The 20,527-nt window shown below is 42.6% G+C and overlaps 1 pseudogene; it reads left to right on the top strand.

Annotated features, from left to right (window-relative positions):
* LOC124671835 overlaps nt 1-17,432 on the top strand; it is a 22,614-nt pseudogene extending 5,182 nt beyond the window's left edge.
* The last annotated feature ends 3,095 nt before the right edge of the window (nt 17,433-20,527 follow it).

Below are 20,527 nucleotides of genomic sequence, written 5' to 3'. Positions count from 1 at the left end.
ATCTTTTTAATCAAGTATATAATTACATCATTTATAACCAACTATATGTCATATACATAAGTATTATAAATATGTCTCAGCGCTCCCACTTAATTTCTTGCAAATGCAAGCCTCTTCATCGTCTCTGATGAAATCAAAAACTCTTTGACTATTTCATCTGGTGAAGATTCCAACTCCGCGATACTCACTTCATCCAATTGAAGTTCGTATACCTATCTAGTATTCCACGGACCAGCAAAACTCTTGGTTGTATCTTGTATACACCTTTAATACGCACTTCTGATAAGTAATGTATTTTGCCATCCTACTAGCATATCTCATAAAAAAATGTAGTGATTACTAGAATAATCCACATAGACTATAAGCATTGCTACGGAAGATCTAATCTTATCGTAGTCAACTCTTTGAACTTTGTCGTAAACAACTTTTCGACAAGTCGAGCTTCTTCAAGGATATTTCATCCAAGTCCATCATTTTTTTTATAGATCTATTTACTTTCAAAAAGTATTCATCTATCTTGGATTTCATGGCGTATAGCCATTTTAACGGAGTCAGGGCCCATCATAACTTCTTTGTTTGTAGTTGGTTTATCATTATTCAAAATCAATCCTTTGTTCACAAATCATTTATTTGATCACAAAGTAAACCATACCTACAATGTTCAATAAGTACTTCGATCTCCATGACTATAACATTTTGTAGACATGGGAGCCATGATCGTTCGTGGCCGCTTCCGGAACCATTTCCGATGCTGTACTACTCTGATCATTTTGCTCAGGTTCATAAACCTTATCAAGTTCTATTGTCCTCCCACTCAAATACTTCGCTAGAAAACAATTTCTTGGAAATAAGCAAGTAACATTAACAAACACTTTTGTCTTTTACTCCATAGTGGAAAGAATTCCCTATCAATTCTTTGGGATAACCAACAAAGACATTCATCCAATTTTGGTTGTAAACTTATTTACTTATGCTATGCATACCAAAATTTAAGAAAAGACTATTAGGGTTCATACCCATGTCATAACTCGTATGATGTCATTTCAACGAATCATGATGATGCTCTATTTAGTGTAAAAGCGATAGTCTCTAAAGCATAATCCACAAAAATATAATGGCATCAATATTTTATCTCATCATTCATCCAACAAGGTTTGGATACATCTCTCGGATACTTCATCATCACTATGATACTCCAAGAAACATGAGTTGTAGAACAATTTCATAACTCTCTTAGATGTTCACTAAAACTCGTAATTCAAATATTTCCACCATGATCCAATCATAAATATTTGATTTTTCTATTACGATGATTTCCACTTCATGCTGAAATTTATTTGAATCTATTCAAATGTTTCAAACTTCTTCCTTATTGAATATATCCACACGTATATACTCAATTCATCGTTGGAAGTTTTCATGAAGTAGAAGAATCTCCCGCACACAACTATGCCCAGTGAAACACATACATCATCATGTATTTTTCCACTAAGTTAGTTGCCCGTTCAAGTCTTGGCCTATGAACGGTATTTTAGTCATTCTCTTTAGAAAAGATTTGCAAGCGTCAAACGATTCAAAAAATCAAATGACTCCAAAAATCCATTTGCATGGAGTTCCTTCATGCGTTCCTTTCTAACATGACCTAAATGGCGGTTCCACAAATAAGTGGAATTCTTAATCATTTGCCTTATGGTATTTTAGTGTCAGTAATTATGTATGTGTGATTCACCATTAAGATTTATAATAACTTATCCATCGTACATGGAGTAATGTCATAATTTGAACAACTCATTGTTTTTATTTGACCAGAGCAAAATAAAAATTATTAAGTTCTTTATTATAAATTCTAAGGGCTAGATAGAATGCCAACGATGAACATAATAACACTTTATTTTTGTTCCAGACGTGCATTCCTATCATATTCCTTGTCGATCACTTAGGCCATTGTATTCTTGCATTGCGTTGTTTTGTATGACACTTCATACCAACCAATATGGTACAAATACCCAAGAATTTCATTGTGTGACCAAACGAGGAATACATCCATAACATGTATATCATTTATATACACCTGAGCTAGACTTTTTAGACTTTTCTTTCTTTGTGCCAATAATCTTTTGTAGTTTCTCTTTTAGCTTTCCTCATTATTCAGAAAAACACTTCAACATCAATAACTTCTAGGTTTGTTGGTCAAATACCAATAACCTTGAGGTTCTTACTTTGAAGTTGATCATCATATGACAAGTGTTCTGGTTTTCACTATTAGTAACCTTTTAATATGATGAACAATTTCACTCATAATTTTATCATATCATGAAGACTTTTCGAGACCTCTGTACATGCTAGGCTCGTAAAGTATAACCTCAGTATTCGCATGTGCAAATCTGGCTTGCACCCGTTGTATGCACACGTAGAATCTATAACACCCGATCATCACGTGATGCTTCGATACGACGAGTCTTAGCAACGGTGCATACTAAGGACGATTACTTCATGGATATGCGAATATTGTTAGTGCCCCAATAGTTGGAGGATTGGGACGCCTTGCGTCTTCAACCTTCGTACATTCCCATAAAACTTATGAGTTTATGTAGTCTCACCAAATTATACTCTATCATCTTGCAATAAGGTCTTAGATATCACATATATATCATACCTTGATTATTTCTGAAAACTAAATTTTCAGCTCCTTACTTTTCAAACAGATTTGAACTTCAAGTTTCACGGAGACAAGATAACTTTAGGTACTAATTGAAACCATAGCTCTTTGAATCAACAATGTGAGGTTTACTAAAATTTTGCAATAGGACTTAATCATTTCTTGATTCTTTAACAATACGGTACCAGTCCGTAAAGTTTCTTGTCAGACTTAACAGTATTTCTATCTCAATAACAAGACTAGCGCATGGTAGAAAACGGATGCCAATACTACAAAATTAATTCAAAATACTACTCAGACTATGTTCATGATAATTAGTTCATGTTTTAATCTAATTACTAATGAACTCCCACTTAATACAACATCCCTCATAGTTGTTAAGTGGTACACGATCCAAATCCACTACACCAAAACTGATCATCACGTGAGATGATGTAGCTTCAATGGTGAACATCAACATGTTGATCATATCATCCATATGACTCATGTTCAACCTTTCGGTTTCCGTTGTCCCGAGGCCATGTCTGTACATGCTAGGCTCGTCAAGCAAACCCAAGTATTCCGCGTGTGCAACATGGCTTACACCCGTTGCATGTGAACGTTGAGTCTATCACATCCGATCATCACGAGATGCTTCGAAACGACAAACTGTGCAACGGTGCATACGAGGGGAGAACACTTTATTATCTTGATATTAATGTGAGGGATCATCTTATAATGCTACCGTCGCGTTCTAAGCAAAATAAGATGCATAAAGGATTAACATCACATGCAATTCATATGTGATATGATATGGCCCTTTAGTCTTTGTGCCTTCGATCTTCATATCCAAAGCACGGACATGATCTCCATCATCAACGGGCATGATCTCCATCATCGTCCGCGTAGCGTCAAGGTCCATGGCGCCGTCTTCATGGTTGTTCACCTCATGTAGCAACTATTACAACTACTTTGAAATACTACTCAACATGAAATTTAAAGACAACCATAAGGCTCCTGCCGGTTGCCACAATACAATAATGATCATCTCATACATATTCATCATCACATTATGGCCATATCACATCACCAAACCCTGCAAAAACAAGTTAGACGTCTCTAATTTGGTTTGCATATTTTACGTGGTTTAGGGTTTTCGAGTAAGATCTAATCTACCTACGAACATGAACCACAACGGTGATACTAGTGTTGTCAATAGAAGAGTAAATTGAATCTTCACTATAGTAGGAGAGACAGACACCCGCAAAGCCTCTTATGCAATACAAGTTGCATGTCGAACGAGGAGCAAGTCTCATGAACGCGGTCATGTAAAGTTAGCCCGAGCCGCTTCATCCTACTATGCCACAAAGATGCAAAGTACTCAAACTAAAGACAACAAGAGCATCAACGCCCACAAAACCATTGTGTTCTACTCGTGCAACCATCTATGCATAGACACGGCTCTGATACCACTGATGGGATTCGTTGCATAGAAAACAAACATTTTCCTACCGCGAACACGCAATCCAAGCCAAGATGCAATCTAGAAGATGGTAGCAACGAGGGGATTATCGAGTCTCACCCTTGAAGAGATTCCAAAGCCTACAAGATGAGGCTCTTGTTGCTGCGGTAGATGTTCACTTGCCGCTTGCAAAAGCGCGTAGAAGATCTTGATCACGGCGCCACGAACGGGCAGCACCTCCGTACTCGGTCACACGTTCGGTTGTTGATGAAGACGACGTCCACCTCCCCGTTCCAGCGGGCAGCGGAAGTAGTAGCTCCTCTTGAATCCGACAGCACGACGGCGTGGTGTCGGTGGCGGTGGAGAATCCCAGCAGAGCTTCGCTAAGCGTGCGGGGAAGAAGGAGGAGTGGGGCGGCTAGGGTTTGGGGAGAGGGGGGCGCCGGCCACTTGAGGGGTGCGGCCACCTTGTGGTGTTTGGGTGGTCGTTCCCCTCCCCTTGGCCCCTCATTATATAGGTGGAAGCCCCAAGTGTTGGACTACAAGTCTCCGAATAAGACCCGAACCCAAAACCTTCCATGTGATAGGGAAACCTACCCAAGGTGGGAATCCCACTTGGGGTGGGATTCCCCCTTCCATGTGGGGGGGTGGCCGGCCCCCTTAGGGGAGTCCACTTGGGACTCCTCCCCCTTAGGGTTGGCCAGCCATGGGAGGTGGAGTCCCTCCGGGACTCCGCCTTCCTTAGTGGTTTCTTCCGGACTTTTCTAGAACCTTCTAGAACCTTCCATAGAACCTTCCGGATCATTTTAAATCTTATAAAATGACTTCCTATATATGAATCTTATTCTCCGGACCATTCCGGAACTCCTCGTGATGTCCGGGATCTCATCCGGGACTCCGAACAAATATTCGAACTCCATTCCATATTCAAGTTCTACCATTTCAACATCCAACTTTAAGTGTGTCACCCTACGGTTCGCGAACAATGCGGACATGGTTGAGTACTCACTCCGACCAATAACCAATAGCGGGATCTGGAGATCCATAATGGCTCCCACATATTCAACGATGACTTTAGTGATCGAAAGAACCATTCACATACGATACCAATTCCCTTTGTCACGCGATATTTTACTTGTCCGAGGTTTGATCATCGGTATCACTCTATACCTTGTTCAACCTCGTCTCCGACAAGTACTCTTTACTCGTACCGTGGTATGTGGTCTCTTATGAACTTATTCATATGCTTGCAAGACATTAGACGACATTCCACCGAGAGGGCCCGGAGTATATCTATCCGTCATCGGGATGGACAAATCCCACTCGTTGATCCATATGCCTCAACTCATACTTTCCGGATACTTAATCCCACCTTTATAACCACCCATTTACGCGGTGGCGTTTTATGTAATCAAAGTACCTTTCACGGTATAAGTGATTTACATGATCTCATGGTCATAAGGACTAGGTAACTATGTATCGAAAGCTTATAGCAAATAACTTAATGACGTGATCTTATGCTACGCTTAATTGGGTGTGTCCATTACATCATTCATATAATGACATAACCTTGTTATTAATAACATCCAATGTTCATGATCACGAAACCATGATCATCTATTAATCAACAAGCTAGTTATACAAGAGGCTTACTAGGGACTCCTTCTTGTTCACATAACACACATGTATCAATGTTTCGATTAATACAATTATAGCATGGTATGTAAACATTATCATAAACACAAAGATATATTATAATAATCATTTTATTATTGCCTCTTGGGCATATCTCCAACAAGAATCAATGCACAGTTGACACGAGTGTTTGCTTCTAAGATGGAAGGAAGTAGGTAAACTGACTCAACATAAAGTAAAAGAATGGCCCTTCGCAGAGGGAAGCAGGGATTAAATCATGTGCTAGAGCTTTTTAAGTTTTGAAATCATATATAGAGCATAAAAGTAAAGTTTTGAGAGGTGTTTGTTGTTGTCAACGAATGGTAGTGGGTACTCTAACCCCCTTGCCAAACAGACTTTCAAAGAGCGGCTCCCATGAAGGACGTTATCTCTACCGAGCAAGGTAGATCATCCCTCTTCTCTTTTGTTTACACATGTATTTTAGTTTTATTTATGGTTGACACTCCTCCCAACCTTTGCTTACACAAGCCATGGCTAACCGAATCCTCGGGTGCCTTCCAACATTCACATACCATGAAGGAGTGTCTATTTGCAAAATTAAGTTGCTTACTGATGAATCAGAGCAAAACATGTGAAGAGAATTATTAATGAAGGTTGATTAATTGGGGGTTGGGAACCCCATTGCCAGCTCTTTTTGCAAAATTATTGGATAAGCGGATGAAGCCACTAGTCCATTGGTGAAAGATGCCCAACAAGATTGAAAGATAAAACACCACATACTTCCTCATGAGCTATAAAACATTGACACAAATAAGAGATAGTAAAGTTTTGAATTGTTTAAAGGTAGCACATGAAGTATTTACTTGGAATGGCAGGAAATACCACATAGTAGGTAGATATGGTGGACACAAATGGCATAGGTTTTGGCTCAAGGTTTTGGATGCACGAGAAGCATTTCCTCTCAGTACAAGACTTTGGCTAGCAAGGTTGTTTGAAGCAAACACAAGTATGAACCGGTACAGCAAAACTTACATAAGAACATTTTGCAAGCATTATAATACTCTACATAGTCTTCCTTGTTGCTCAAACACTTTTACCAGAAAATATCTAGACCTTAAGAGAGACCAATCATGCAAACCAATTTCAACAAGCTCTACGGTAGTTCTCCACTAATAGGTTTAAACTACATGAAAAAAACTTAATCATGATCTACTTGAGAGCTCAAAACAATTGCCAAGTGTCAAATTATTCAAAACAATATGAGGCATTTTCTGTTTCCAACCAAATAACCATAAGTGATGTAGCTTCCAACTTTTATCATTGAACATTAAAAGTAAAACGAAGAACAAGTGTTCATATGAAAAAGCAGAGCGTGTCTCTCTCCCAAACAAGGATTGCTAGGATCCGATCTTATTCAAACAAAAACAAAAATAAAAGCACATAGACGCTCCAAGTAAAGCACATATGATGTGACCGAATAAAAATATAGTTTCAATAGAAGAAACCTGATAAGTTGATGAAGAAGGAGATGCCTTGGGCATCCCCAAGCTTAGACGCTTGAGTCTTCTTGAAATATGCAGGGATGAACCACGGGGGCATCTCCAAGCTTAGACTTTTCACTCTTCTTGATCATATATCATCCTCCTCTGTTGACCCTTGAAAACTTCCTTCACACCAAACTTCTCATAAACTTCATTAGAGGGGTTAGTACTTAAAAAACTTGAATCCACCTTGGTCCTGTAGTGACACATTGCAAGAACTCAATAAAACATTAGCTACAGCTCTCCACGTGTAGAAAGCCTTGCTTAAAGTCCGCAAGAGACAATGCAAAAAAAATAGAGACAGAATCTGCCAAAACAGAACAGCCAGTAAAGACAAATTTAAAAGAGGTACTTCCGTTGCTCAAATCAGAAAACTCAAAACTAACGAAAGTTGCGTACATATCTGAGGAACACGCACGTAAATTGGCATATTTTTCTGAGTTACCTACAGAGAAAACAGCCCAGATTCGTGACAGATAGAAATCTGTTTCTGCGCAGAAATCCAAATCTAGTATCAACCTTCGATTAGAGGCTTCACTTGGCACAACATTGCAATAAAATAAAGATCAGGAGAGGTTGCTACAGTAGTAACAACTTCCAAAACACAACAAAACAGTAGCAAAATAAACACATGGGTTATCTCCCAAGAAGTTCTTTCTTTATAGCCATTAAGATGGGCTCAGCAGTTTTAATGATGCACTCGCAAGAAATAAGAGTTGAAGCAAAAGAGAGCATCAAAAAGCAAATTCAAAACACATTTAAGTCTACCCCACTTCCTATGCATAGGAATCTTGTACACAAATAAATTCATGAAGAACAAAGTGACAAGCATAAGAAGATAAAACAAGAATAACTTCAAAATTTTCAGCATATAGAGAGGTGTTTTAGTATCATGCAAATTTCTACAACCATATTTTCCTCTCTCATAATAATTTTCAGTAGCTTCATGAACAAACTCAACAACATAACTATCACATATAGCATGCTTTTCATGATCCATAAACACATAATTTTTATCAAGCTCAAAAATAGTGCGATTAAAACTTTCAAACACACTTTTATCAATAATATAACAAGATGGTTGATCAATCTCAAGAGATATGGGACTCAGATAATGTCAAGACCTCTCCAATCCCATTTTCATTAGTAGTACAATTAATATTATCAAGTAACATAGGACCATCATCAAGAGCTTTATCATAAACATTTGCTACGCAAAATTCTTTAGTACCATGCATTTCGACATCAGGCACAAACAAAGCATTATCATAAGATTTATCAAAGTAGCATGGATTATCATAAATAACAGTAGCATAATTATTCTCACAAGATTTACTCATAGGTAATATTTCAAGAGAATCCACAGGAACATAACATTCAACCTCTTTCGGTAAGCATGGAGGACAATCAAATAGTGTAAGAGATAAAGAGTTACTCTCATTAGAAGGTTGGCATGGGTAGCTAATCCATTCTTCCTCCTTTTGTTCATCACTCTCCTCTTCTTTTTCATCCAATGAGCTTTCAGGTTCATCAATTTCCTCCTCTTTTTCATCCAATGTTCAGGTTCATCAATTTCTTCTTCCACGGGTCCCTGCAAATTGTGAGTGCATTCTTGTGCATTAATGAGTCTCTCTTTATAATCAATGATATAAGGATTATCAGTGTAACTTTCATTGCAAAAATTAAGGATAGAAGAGACATAATCTTTAAGGTCCTTACAAACAACACAAGTTTCATAATTTTTAACCATGAAGGATTCTATCTCGGAGGCTCCCATAAATATGACAAATTGTTCTACCTCTTCAAACCCAAAATGAATATAGCTATTCCGATTATAGTTCTTAATTAAAAATTCCTCACTAAAGCCACATTGAAATTTAAGATGTTTAGTGTCCTGTTGAGAGCAACAGTTTATATCATGGCGTTTAAGCAAGATTTTAGCAATTGTATTCAATTTTTCTATCACAACCCTCATGACTTTACCAGTTCTTGATTCTCTATAATTATTATAATATTCTATAAGCTCCAAGTAGGTTGTTGGTTCTCCCATAACAGCAGTTTTTAATTTTTAGGTTTTTCAAATTTTTATGGATTTTTGGGTATATGAGAAAAGTAAAACAAGACAAAAAGAAACTAGACAAAAGTAAACTAAGAAAAATAAAACAAGACAGAAATAAACTAAGCACAAATAAACTAGATAAAAGTAAACTAAGCAAAACAAAGTAAAACAAAATAAAAACAGAGAGAGAGATAGAGTGTACTCCCCAGGTGAACTTATGAGTAGAGCTATGCCTCCCCGGCAACGGCGCCGGAAAACGATCTTGATAACCCACAAGTATAGGGGATCGCGGCGGTCTTCGAGGGAAGTAAAACCCAAATTTATTGATTCGACACAAGGGGAGGTAAAGAATACTTATAAGCCTTAACAAGCGAGTTGTCAATTCAGCTGCACTCGGAAAAGCACTAGTAACGGGGGTGATGTGAAAGTAGCAGTGATATGAGAGCAGTAGTAACGAGTAACACAGCGGCGAGTAATAGTAACACAGGAGCAATGGCACCAGAAGATAGTTGATACTACTTCCAATGACATGTAGAACGAGTTTATAATGATGAGAGATGGACCGGGGTTCCCAGCTATCTACACTAGTGGTAACTCTCCAATAACAAGTGTTGGGTGAACAAATTACAGTCGGGCAATTGATAGGATTGAAATAGCATTAAGACAGAATATCAAGATCATTAATCATGTAGGCATGTTTTCCAAATATAGTCGTACGTGCTCGCAATGAGAAACTTGCACAACATCTTTTGTCCTACCAGCCGGTGGCAGCCGGGCCTCAAGGGAATCTCTTGGATATTAAGGTACTCCTTTTAATAGAGCACCGGAGCAAAGCATTAACACTCCGTGAAAACATGTGATCCTCACATCACCGCCATCCCCTCCGGTTGTCCCGATTTACGTCACTTCGGGGCCTTTCGTTCCGGACGGTGACATGTGCATACAACTTGTAGATACAATCTAAGCAATAAGTATAGAGCTTAAATCTAAGATCATGCCACTCGGGCCCTAGTGACAAGCATTAAACACAACAAGATTGCAGCAACAATAACTTCATAAACTTTGTAGATAGACAATCATAACGTAACAATCCATCGGATCCCGACAAACACAACACCGATTACATCGAGATGAATCTCAATCATGTAAGGCAGCTCATGAGATCATTGTATTGAAGTACATGGGAGAGATGATACCAACTAGCTACAGCTAGAACCCGTAGTCCATGGGGGAACTACTCACGGAGCATGGTGGAGGCGGTGGCATCGATGGAGATGGCTTCCGGGGGCACTTCCCCGTCCCGGCAGGGTGCCGGAACAGAGACTTCTGTCCCCCGAATTGGAGTTTCGCGATGGTGGCGGCGCCCCTGGAGTCTTTCTGGAGTTTCGTCAATTGGTACTGCGTTTTTAGGTCGAAAGGGCTTAAATAGGCGAAGAGGCGGCGCAGGAGGGGCGACAGGGTGGCCCCACACCAGGCCGGCGCGGCCAGGGTGTGGCCCGCGCGACCCACATGTGTGGTGGCCCCCTGGCTCTCCTCCGACTCTCCTTCGGTGTTCTGGAGCCTCCCGGGAAAAATAAGAACTTTGGCGTTGATTTCGTCCAGTTCTGAGAATATTGCCCGAACAGCCTTTCTGGAACCAAAAACAGCAGAAAACAGGAACTGGCACTTCGGCATCTCGTTAATAGGTTAGTTCCGGAAAATGCATAAAAATATTATAAAGTGCAAGCAAAACATGTAAGTATTGTCATAAAACAAGCATGGAACATCAGAAATTATAGGTACGTTGGAGACGTATCAGGAACGCATGAAGGAACTCCATGCAAATGGATTTTTGGAGTCATTTGATTTTTTGAATCGTTTGACGCTTGCAAATCTTTTCTAAAGAGAATGACTAAAATACCGTTCATAGGCCAAGAGTTGAACGAGCAACTAACTTAGTGGAAAAATACATGATGATGTATGTGATTCACTGGGCATAGTTGTGTGCGGGAGATTCTTCTACTTCATGAAAACTTCCAACGATGAATTGAGTATATATGTGTGGATATATTCAATAAGGAATAAGTTTGAAACATTTGAATAGATTCAAATAAATTTCAGCATGAAGTGGAAATCATCGTAATAGAAAAATCAAATATCTATGATTGGATCATGGTGGAAATATTTGAATTACGAGTTTTAGTGAACATCTAAGAGAGTTATGAAATTGTTCTACAACTCATGTTTCTTGGAGTATCATAGTGATGATGAAGTATCCGAGAGATGTATCCAAACCTTGTTGGATGAATGATGAGATAAAATATTAATGCCATTATATTTTTGTGGATTATGCTTTAGAGACTACCGCTTTTACACTAAATAGAGCATCATCATGATCCGTTGAAATGACATCATACGAGTTATGACATGGGTATGAACCCTAATAGTCTTTTCTTAAATTTTGGTATGCATAGCATAAGTAAATAAGTTTACAACCAAAATCGGATCAATGTCTTTGTTGGTTATCCCAAAGAATTGATACGGAATTCTTTCCACTATGAAGTAAAAGACAAAAGTGTTTGTTAATGTTACTTGCTTATTTCCAAGAAATTGTTTTGTAGCGAAGTATTTGAGTGGGAGGACAATAGAACTTGATAAGGTTTATGAACCTGAGCAAAATGATCAGAGTAGTACAGCATCGGAAATGGTTCCGGAAGCGGCCACGACGATCATGGCTCCCATGACTACAAAGTGTTTTAGCCATGGAGATCGAAGTACATATTGAACCTTGTAGGTATCGTTTACTTTGTGATCAAATAAATGATTTGTGGACAAAGGATTGATTTTGAACAATGATAAACCAACTACAAACAAAGAAGTTATGATGGGCCCTGACTCCGTTAAAATGGCTATACGCCATGAAATCCAAGATAGATAAATACTTTTTGAAGGTAAATGGATCTATAGAATTGATGGACTTGGATGAAATATCCTTGAAGAAGCTCGACTTGTCGAAAAGTTGTTTACGACAAAGTTCAAAGAGTTGACTACGATAAGATTAGATCTTCCGTAGCAATGCTTATAGTCTGGATTATTCTAGTAATCGCTACATATTTCTTTTATGAGATATGCTAGTAGGATGGCAAAATACATTACTTAACAGAAGTGTGTAGTAAAGGTGTATACAAGATACAACCAAGAGTTTTGCTGGTCCGTGGAATACTAGATAGGTATACGAACTTCAATTGGATGAAGTGAGTATCGCGGAGTTGGAACCTTCACCAGATGAAATAGTCAAAGAGTTTTTGATTTCATCAGAGACGATGAAGAGGCTTGCATTTGCAAGAAATTAAGTGGGAGCGCTGAGACATATTTATAATACTTTATGTAGATGACATATAGTTGGTTATAAATGATGTAATTATATACTTGATTAAAAAGGTTTCATTGAGAAATTAACTTCAATGAAAGGATATGGACTGAAACAAATTTAGTGTCAAGATCTATGAAGATAGATTGAAACACATAATAAAGTTTAAAGTCAAAGTACATAGAATGGATATTGAAGTAGTTCAATATAGAAATATTAAGAAAATGTTCTTGTCATGTGAAAGTTTAACAAGACTTGAGTGTGTCTGACACTCAATGAGTAAAAACACATGAGTGATTATAGATCACGAATAAAATGTACACAATCAGATGTCCTGTGCTCTAAAAATGTTATGAGCATGTAGCAGAATGATTCATATGATAATCATTGAAAAACAGTAAGAATATTCTTGAGTACTTAAGAAGAACCAAGGATATATATATATATTTTTGTATGGAAAATGACAAACAAATCGCTGTAAGTTGTTGCACCGATATTAGTTTGGTCACATAGAAAAATGAATTTCAAATCTCAATTAGGCTAAGTGTTGATTAAAAGGTAGCACAATGAGCTAAGAAGTTGTCTATGCTAAATTTAGAAGAGTTCTAAAATATTGTGACGGATTCTACAAACAAAGGCAGAGTATTTCATTGTTTTGACAATGACTGAGGATGTTAAGTTAAGAGGTTCTTTGAGAACTTGGTGTAGTTCCGATAGTGTCAGAACTTTGAAGCTATATTGTGTATGACAATATTATTGACATATTTCAGACCGCGGAATTAAGGTTCCACCAGAGGACTGAACATATAAGAATAATGCCGACTCATTTGGAAAATAAGTGATGCGTTGAGACGCAAATGAATTGCAAAATACATACGTTTCCGTGAGCAAAACATGATAAAGCACCGGAAGGTCAAGGTGTTATATCTTTACAAATGTAAACTAGATTATTGACTCTAGTGCAAGTGGGAGACTTGTTGGAGATATGCCCAAGAGGCAATAATAAAATGGTTATTATAATATATCTTTGAGTTTATGATAATGTTTACATACCATGCTATAATTGTATTAACCGAAACATTGATACATGTGTGTTGTGTGAACAACAAGGAGTCCCTAGTAAGCCTCTTGTATAACTAGCTTGTTGATTAATAGATGATCATAGTTTCATGATCATGAACATTGGATGTTATTAATAACAAGGTTATGTCATTATATGAATGATGTAATGGACACACCCAATTAAGCGTAGCATAAGATCACGTCATTAAGTTATTTGCTATAAGCTTTCGATACATAGTTACCTAGTCCTTTCGACCATGAGATCATGTAAATCACTTATATCGGAAAGGTACTTTGATTACATCAAACGCCACTGCGTAAATGGGTGGTTATAAAGGTGGGATTAAGTATCCGGAAAGTACGAGTTGAGGCATATGGATCAACAGTGGGATTTGTTCATCCCAATGACGGATAGATATACTCTGGGCCCTCTCGGTGGAATGTCGTCTAATAGCTTGCAAGCATATGAATGGTTCATAAGAGACCACATACCACGGTACGAGTAAAGAGTACTTGTCATGAGACGAGGTTGAACGAGGTATAGAGATACCGATGATCAAACCTCGGACAAGTAAAATATCGCGTGACAAAGGGAATCGGTATCGTATGTAAATGGTTCAGTCGATCACTAAAGTCATCGTTGAATATGTGGGAGCCATTATGGATCTCCAGATCCCGCTATTGGTTATTTGTCGGAGAGAAGTCTCAACCATGTCTACATAGTTCGCGAACCGTAGGGTGACACACTTAAGGTTTGATGCCGTTTAAGTAGATGTGGAATGGAGTTCGAAGTTTTGTTCGGAGTCTCGGATGGGATCCAGGACATCACGAGGAGTTCCGGAATGGTCCGGAGAATAAGATTCATATATAGGAAGTCACTTTCCAAGTTTGGAAATGATCCGGTGAATTTATGGAAGGTGGTTTCTAGAATTATCCGGAATAAATCAATATGGAAGGAGGAGTCCCGGAGGGACTCCACAAACCCTAACCAGCCAACCAAGTGGGAGGGTGGAGTCCATGATGGATTCCACCTCCTTGGCCGGCCAAGAAAAGAGGGAAGGGGAGAGTCCCTGTCCCTCTAGGTTTCGTCCATAAGGCCGTTTTTCTGTTGGGGTCTTATTCGAAGACTTTGGGCAAACCCTTGGGGTTCAACCTATATAATGAGGAGGAGAGGGAGAGGGGCAGCCATGGCTTGGCCGCACCACCCCTGCCCCCTTGAGGCCGGCGCCCATAGCCCCCTCTCCCCAAACCCTAGCCTCCCCTCCTCCACATACAAACTCCCGCAGCGCATAGGCGAAGCCCTGCCGGAGTTCTCCACCACCACCGCCACCACGCCGTCGTGCTGCCGGGATTCCGAGGAGGATCTACTACTTCCGCTGCCCACTGGAACGGGGAGAAGGACGTCGTCTTCATCAACACCGAACGTGTGACCGAGTACGGAGGTGCTGCCCGATTGTGGCACCGTCAAGATCTTCTACGCGCTTTTGAAAGCGGCAAGTGATCGTCTACCGCAGCAACGAGAGCCTCCTCTTGTAGGCTTTGGAAATCTTCAAGGGTTAGTCTCGTTCATCCCCTCGTTGCTCCCATCTTCTAGATTGCATCTTGGCTTGGATTGCGTTCTCGCGGTACGAAAATTTTTGTTTTCTATGCTACGAATCCCTACAAGCATGTACATGAGGCCGCCCTCCTCCCCCACATCCCCTCCGGCCGGCGAGGCTGCCGGAGAAGAGGGAGGGAAAAGCCGGAAGAGGGGAGACGACTCTCATGACTACTGTAGCGGGAGGAGAGCCGTGGAAGGTGAAAGTGCAGCTCTGGTATCTCTTAAGTTCGGATTTTTAAAATATTTAACTAGCACATACCTTCAATAGTTCTTTAATTCTCCTGAATAAACTCAAGTCCCGAACATATTTACACGTACTCCGGCTACGCCTTACAAAATAAACATTCTAGCATCACTTTCTGCTGGTAAGAGCATCCCCAGCCATCTCCCTGAGAAGCCCCCCACGGCCCCTTTTTTTTATCCGGACGGCGAAAAATAGCCCAGTCACGCCCCCGGTTCCTCGTTTTCGTCCGGATTTAGGTCTAAATCCGTCCGGACTCCCCAGGCAATCCTCGGTTTCCTGGGGTGCTGCCGGGGACTCCGGATGGAGCAAATTCCGCGTTCTGGCCCACGTGTCAGTGAAGATTCCGCGCTCTGGATCGCGCAAATTCCCCGGAACGGGTAGAAAATTGTTGTTCCCCATACCAAAAATAGATCCAAACTGGATGAATTTTCATCTGGATTGTGTGCCCGGGACCTCCATCGACTGGAGATGGTCTAAGAGCATCTCCACTCGTCTCCCCGACGAGGCCCCCGAGCGACGTTTTTCCCATCCGGACGGCGAAATTAGGCCCAGTCGCGCCCCCGGTTCCTCGTTTTCGTCCGGATTTGGCCCTTCATCCATCCGGCGAGTCCACGCCATCCCCGGCCCCCCGGGGACCTATCGGGGACTCCGGACGAGTGAAAAGCGGGGAAGGGCCCGATCTGTCGGCGACTCGACACACGAACCCCACCGACACCTCGCTCAAAATCTCCCCCACCCCTCGTATCTCTCTCGCCGCCGGCTCCACCCCGCCGGTTTGTTGCCCAGATTCCGTCGTCCCTCCTTCCCCACCTGCCTATATTCCGCCGTCTTTCGACGACGGCCTATCTGGCTGCGCCTCCGCCGGCCTGTTTTCCGACTTTGGCCTACTCCTCGTCGCTCGCGGCTCGGGTTGCCTCAACCACGCCCGTCAGGTGTTCGTCCATTTGCCTCGCCGGCCATGGACTCGGACGCAGAGGAGGAGCAGATGTTCGTCGAGCTTATGCGAGAAGAGATGGTAGCCGCCGCCCAAGACGAGGAGCACATGATGATCCTCGGTTGCTTGTCAAGCATGTACGCCGGACCGGCAACGCGGTCGACGTGGTGGGTCGGCACCAGAGTCGCCGGAAGTGCAAGCCGAGACAGCGAATGGAGGGCTACCGCATGTTGTACGCCGACTACTTCGCCGACAATCCATTGCACGGTGAGAGTGTTTTCCGGCGTCGTTTCGAGATGAGCAGAAAGCTATTTCTGCAAATTGTGTATGCCATCCGAGACTTTGACCCATACTTCGGATGCAAGGCGGATTGCACTCGGTTTGGTTAGATTTTCGTCACCGCAGAAGTGCACGGTGGCTATGAGGATGCTGGCGTATGGAGCTCCCGGTGATGGTGCAGATGACTATCTTCGGATGGCGGAATCCACCGCCCTTGATTGTTTCTACCGGTTCTGCAGGGCCGTCATAGCAGTGTTCGGGGACTATTACTTGAGATCACCCACAGTCGAAGACACTCAGAGGATCCTTGCAACAAATGAAGCTAGGGGTTTTCCAGGGATGCTTGGAAGCATTGACTGCATGCATTGGCAATGGAAGAACTGTCCGTTTGCGTGGCAGGAAATGTACAAGGGTCACAAAAAAGGCTGCACTGTGATACTTGAAGCAGTGGCTACCCATGATCTCTGGATTTGGCACTCTTTCTTTGGTATGCCTGGATCCAACAATGACATCAACGTCCTAAACCGCTCCCCGATCTTTTCCAAGCTTATTGAGGGTCATGCTCCCCCGGTGGACTATGTGATCAATGGTCGGCACTACAACAAAGGATACTACCTTGCAGACGGTATCTATCCAAAGTGGGCAACATTTGTGAAGACTATCTCGAAACCTAGCACCCCCAAACTTTGCGAGTTTGTCAAGAAACAAGAAGCTTGCCGAAAAGACGCCGAGCGTGCATTTGGTGTCCTCCAGCAGAGATTTGCTGTCGTCCGGTTCCCCGCTATGACTTGGTCCAAAGATTAGATGTGGGAGGTGATGAACTCGTTGTGTGTGCCTACACAATATGATTATTGAAAATGAGCGAAAACATCCGGTTCCTCTGGCTGAGCAACAAGCACCATATGAGAGAGAGGGTCCTCTTGCACAACCTAATCACCAGGTGCCTCCATCATGGGCCGCCTTCATTGCTATGCGCCAGGAGATTCGAGACTCTACAATGCATCAGCTGCTGCAAGATGATCTGGTGGAGCACATATGAACGCTCCGAGGCAACGCCAACGCCAACTAGTCTGTCATAATTTGTTTGAAAAATTGTGAAATTGTGTGCTTCATTTGTTTCAGCACTTGTTAAATATTGTACTGATTATCGCCGAATTTGTTTCAGCAATTTTCGTACTCTTGCTCGCCGAACTTGTTAAATTTTATGTTAAATTTGTTTGAAATATGTCAAATGGTCGAGGTTGGGGGTTTCCTGCCGGGGGACGGCTCGAACTTCGGCGCTCCCCAGGCCAAATCTTCCTCCAATCCTGACGAAAATTTCGCCGAATTTAGGCGTGGGGAGCGCCAACGAGTGAAGATGCTCTAACATAACATGGAGGAGTAGCTACCCACGGCTTTCGTCCTAGCTAGATCAAGCAGCTAGAGTCTAGAGAGCCACGGTTCACGAAAGATCTCGCAACCCAAGACGTCGATCGAGCGGCTAGCTAAAGCCAAGAGATCGGCCTGGCACGTACGGCGCAGTACAGAAAAGGCGCCGCGCGCCGGAGCACACACCGGGAGACCCGGGTACGTAGAGGACAAGCGGCTCTGACGTACGTATCATGGATCGAGTAAACTAGAACAATGGCGTTGACAGGTCCCCGTCAAAGCATACAATATTTGTTTTAAACTTTTGATCAGCTGCTAAACAGACTTGATGTCTTTGGGAAGAAGAGTTCGGCTTGCTGTAGAAGGAGTTTTGGCTTTTGCTCTGTATATTGGAAGAGAACTCTACCTCGACCCCCCAATTTTGAGGATGGCACGAGTCACTCTCAGCGGAAGGAGTTTGTTAGTGTTTGATTTTCTCTTAGTTATGCCACGTTTGCCATGACGTTGTATTTATTATGGTTGTTGCATTTCACTTAACCAATTCTGCTAGTATTTTCTTTGTCCTCTGGCTAACCAATTATTTTTATGTCGTACATGGCTGTATTTCTAGAAACAGTCACCAAGTACAAAATAAGTGCAGCATAGCGTAGCACAGAGCCAGCAAAACTCTGCTTTGGAGTGAAAATAAAGAAGAACTTCCATGAATATTCCGTACTATGATTGACACAAATATAAAATATTGCAAAAAAACTGAACCTAACTAGATCGGGCATCGAAGGTTTCGTGTGTTCGCTGCCAAGAAAAAACACTCGAGGGCACACCCAGTCACCCAAACTGGAAAATCCAGCTGGTGAGGGTGCCCCTGTTGGTTCTTCCGAGGAAGAACATCCAGAAACCTTCGTGCATTTTTTCGCTGCGAAGAAACAACATTCTTCAGTCGTCGTCCTCCTCGGAGTTGTCGTCGTGGTAGTTCCGGCGGCAACGCGTCTCGTCGAACACCTTGACGCTCACGTCCCTGTCGCCGAAGTAGAAGAACACGAGCATGAAGCCGGCTTCGAGGCGGTGGTAGCGAGCGAACTTCTCTCAGCCGATGTGGAGGTACATCTTGCCGCGCACATCGTAGATTAAGTCGACGATCCACCGGCATCAGTGGCAGCCATCCTCCCGCAGATGCAGCGAGCCCGGGCGCTCGTCGTCAGCGACGAAGTCGGCGAAGTCGTCCGGCAGCCTCTGGATGTTGTGTGGGTCGCCCTTGAGGACGACGATGAACTCGAACAGCACGGGCCCCTCCTCGTCTTGCCTGTCCGACGATGAGGACGACGATGGCGTCGCAGGCGACAGCGAGCGTGCATCTCTGCCGCGGCCGCGGCAACGACCACGACCACGGCTGCGAGCTCGATCTCCGCCTCTACCAGCCATGGCATCGACTCTTCAGATGGTGGCGGCTAGGGTTGGGGAGAGAAGCGCTAGGGTTTGTGTGTGAGAGGAACGATGAGAGATGGCCCTTTTTTATAGGTCGAAGGGAGGCAGGGGAGCGGTGACGCTCATTAACGCTGGCACGCAGAGCTAGGCGGTGACGAGACGCTTCGCTGCGCCTCTGCGGGAACTGCACCGTCGCTGCACGCCAATAACTTCTGTCGTGGGTAGGCGACGGTTAGGTTAAAATTTAATGTGCCGCTGACGGGTCGGCCCCGCCACTCCCCGCCTTGCTTTTCGGTCCGTCCAGTGGCCCCGGTGCGTCCCCTGTGGGGCGGGGACGGGCTCGGGGCGCCGCACACTGTATCGGGACGCGCCGGACAAAAAACGGCTTTGGGAGATGCGACTGAAAATGTTTTTTTGTCTGACGCGCCCTAAATCGCTTTGGGGAACAGTTTGGAGGACGCAACTGGAGATGGTCTAACGGGCGGAATATTCAGTCAGTTTCTTTCAAGGTTCTTATATCGATATAAGGTGCGTGTCTGTGTTTGCGAACATCTGCATTGCATATGTACTATGTAGTATGTAGCGGTTCTTTGCCAAAAAAAAGAAAAAGAAAAACCACGAAGAGAACCGAATGTACACGCGAGCAGGAATCAATGAAAGATAGACCATCCACGGGACTTTTGCGGATTCCTACATTGCCAAATACGAGACGGCGAACAATCGCCCGTGGTGGATGGTAACGCAAGCTCGACGGGAACGTATCAGGATGGTACCGTACAGGTACACATGCTATCACCGCCGCTTGGTCCACATGATATGCTCTTGCACTTGCACGCACAAATGCAGGGCACAATGGATGACGCTGCGCGCACGGTCACGCACGCCATGGCCTCGTGGGTTCGGTGGTGGATGGCGCAAGCAGCTGGCATATTCCT

This window comes from Lolium rigidum, chromosome 7 (assembly GCF_022539505.1).
Source record: "Lolium rigidum isolate FL_2022 chromosome 7, APGP_CSIRO_Lrig_0.1, whole genome shotgun sequence".
Classification (NCBI taxonomy): Eukaryota; Viridiplantae; Streptophyta; class Magnoliopsida; order Poales; family Poaceae; genus Lolium; species Lolium rigidum.
Note: the sequence above shows the minus strand (reverse complement) of the source record. Positions and strands in the feature narration are given on the sequence as shown.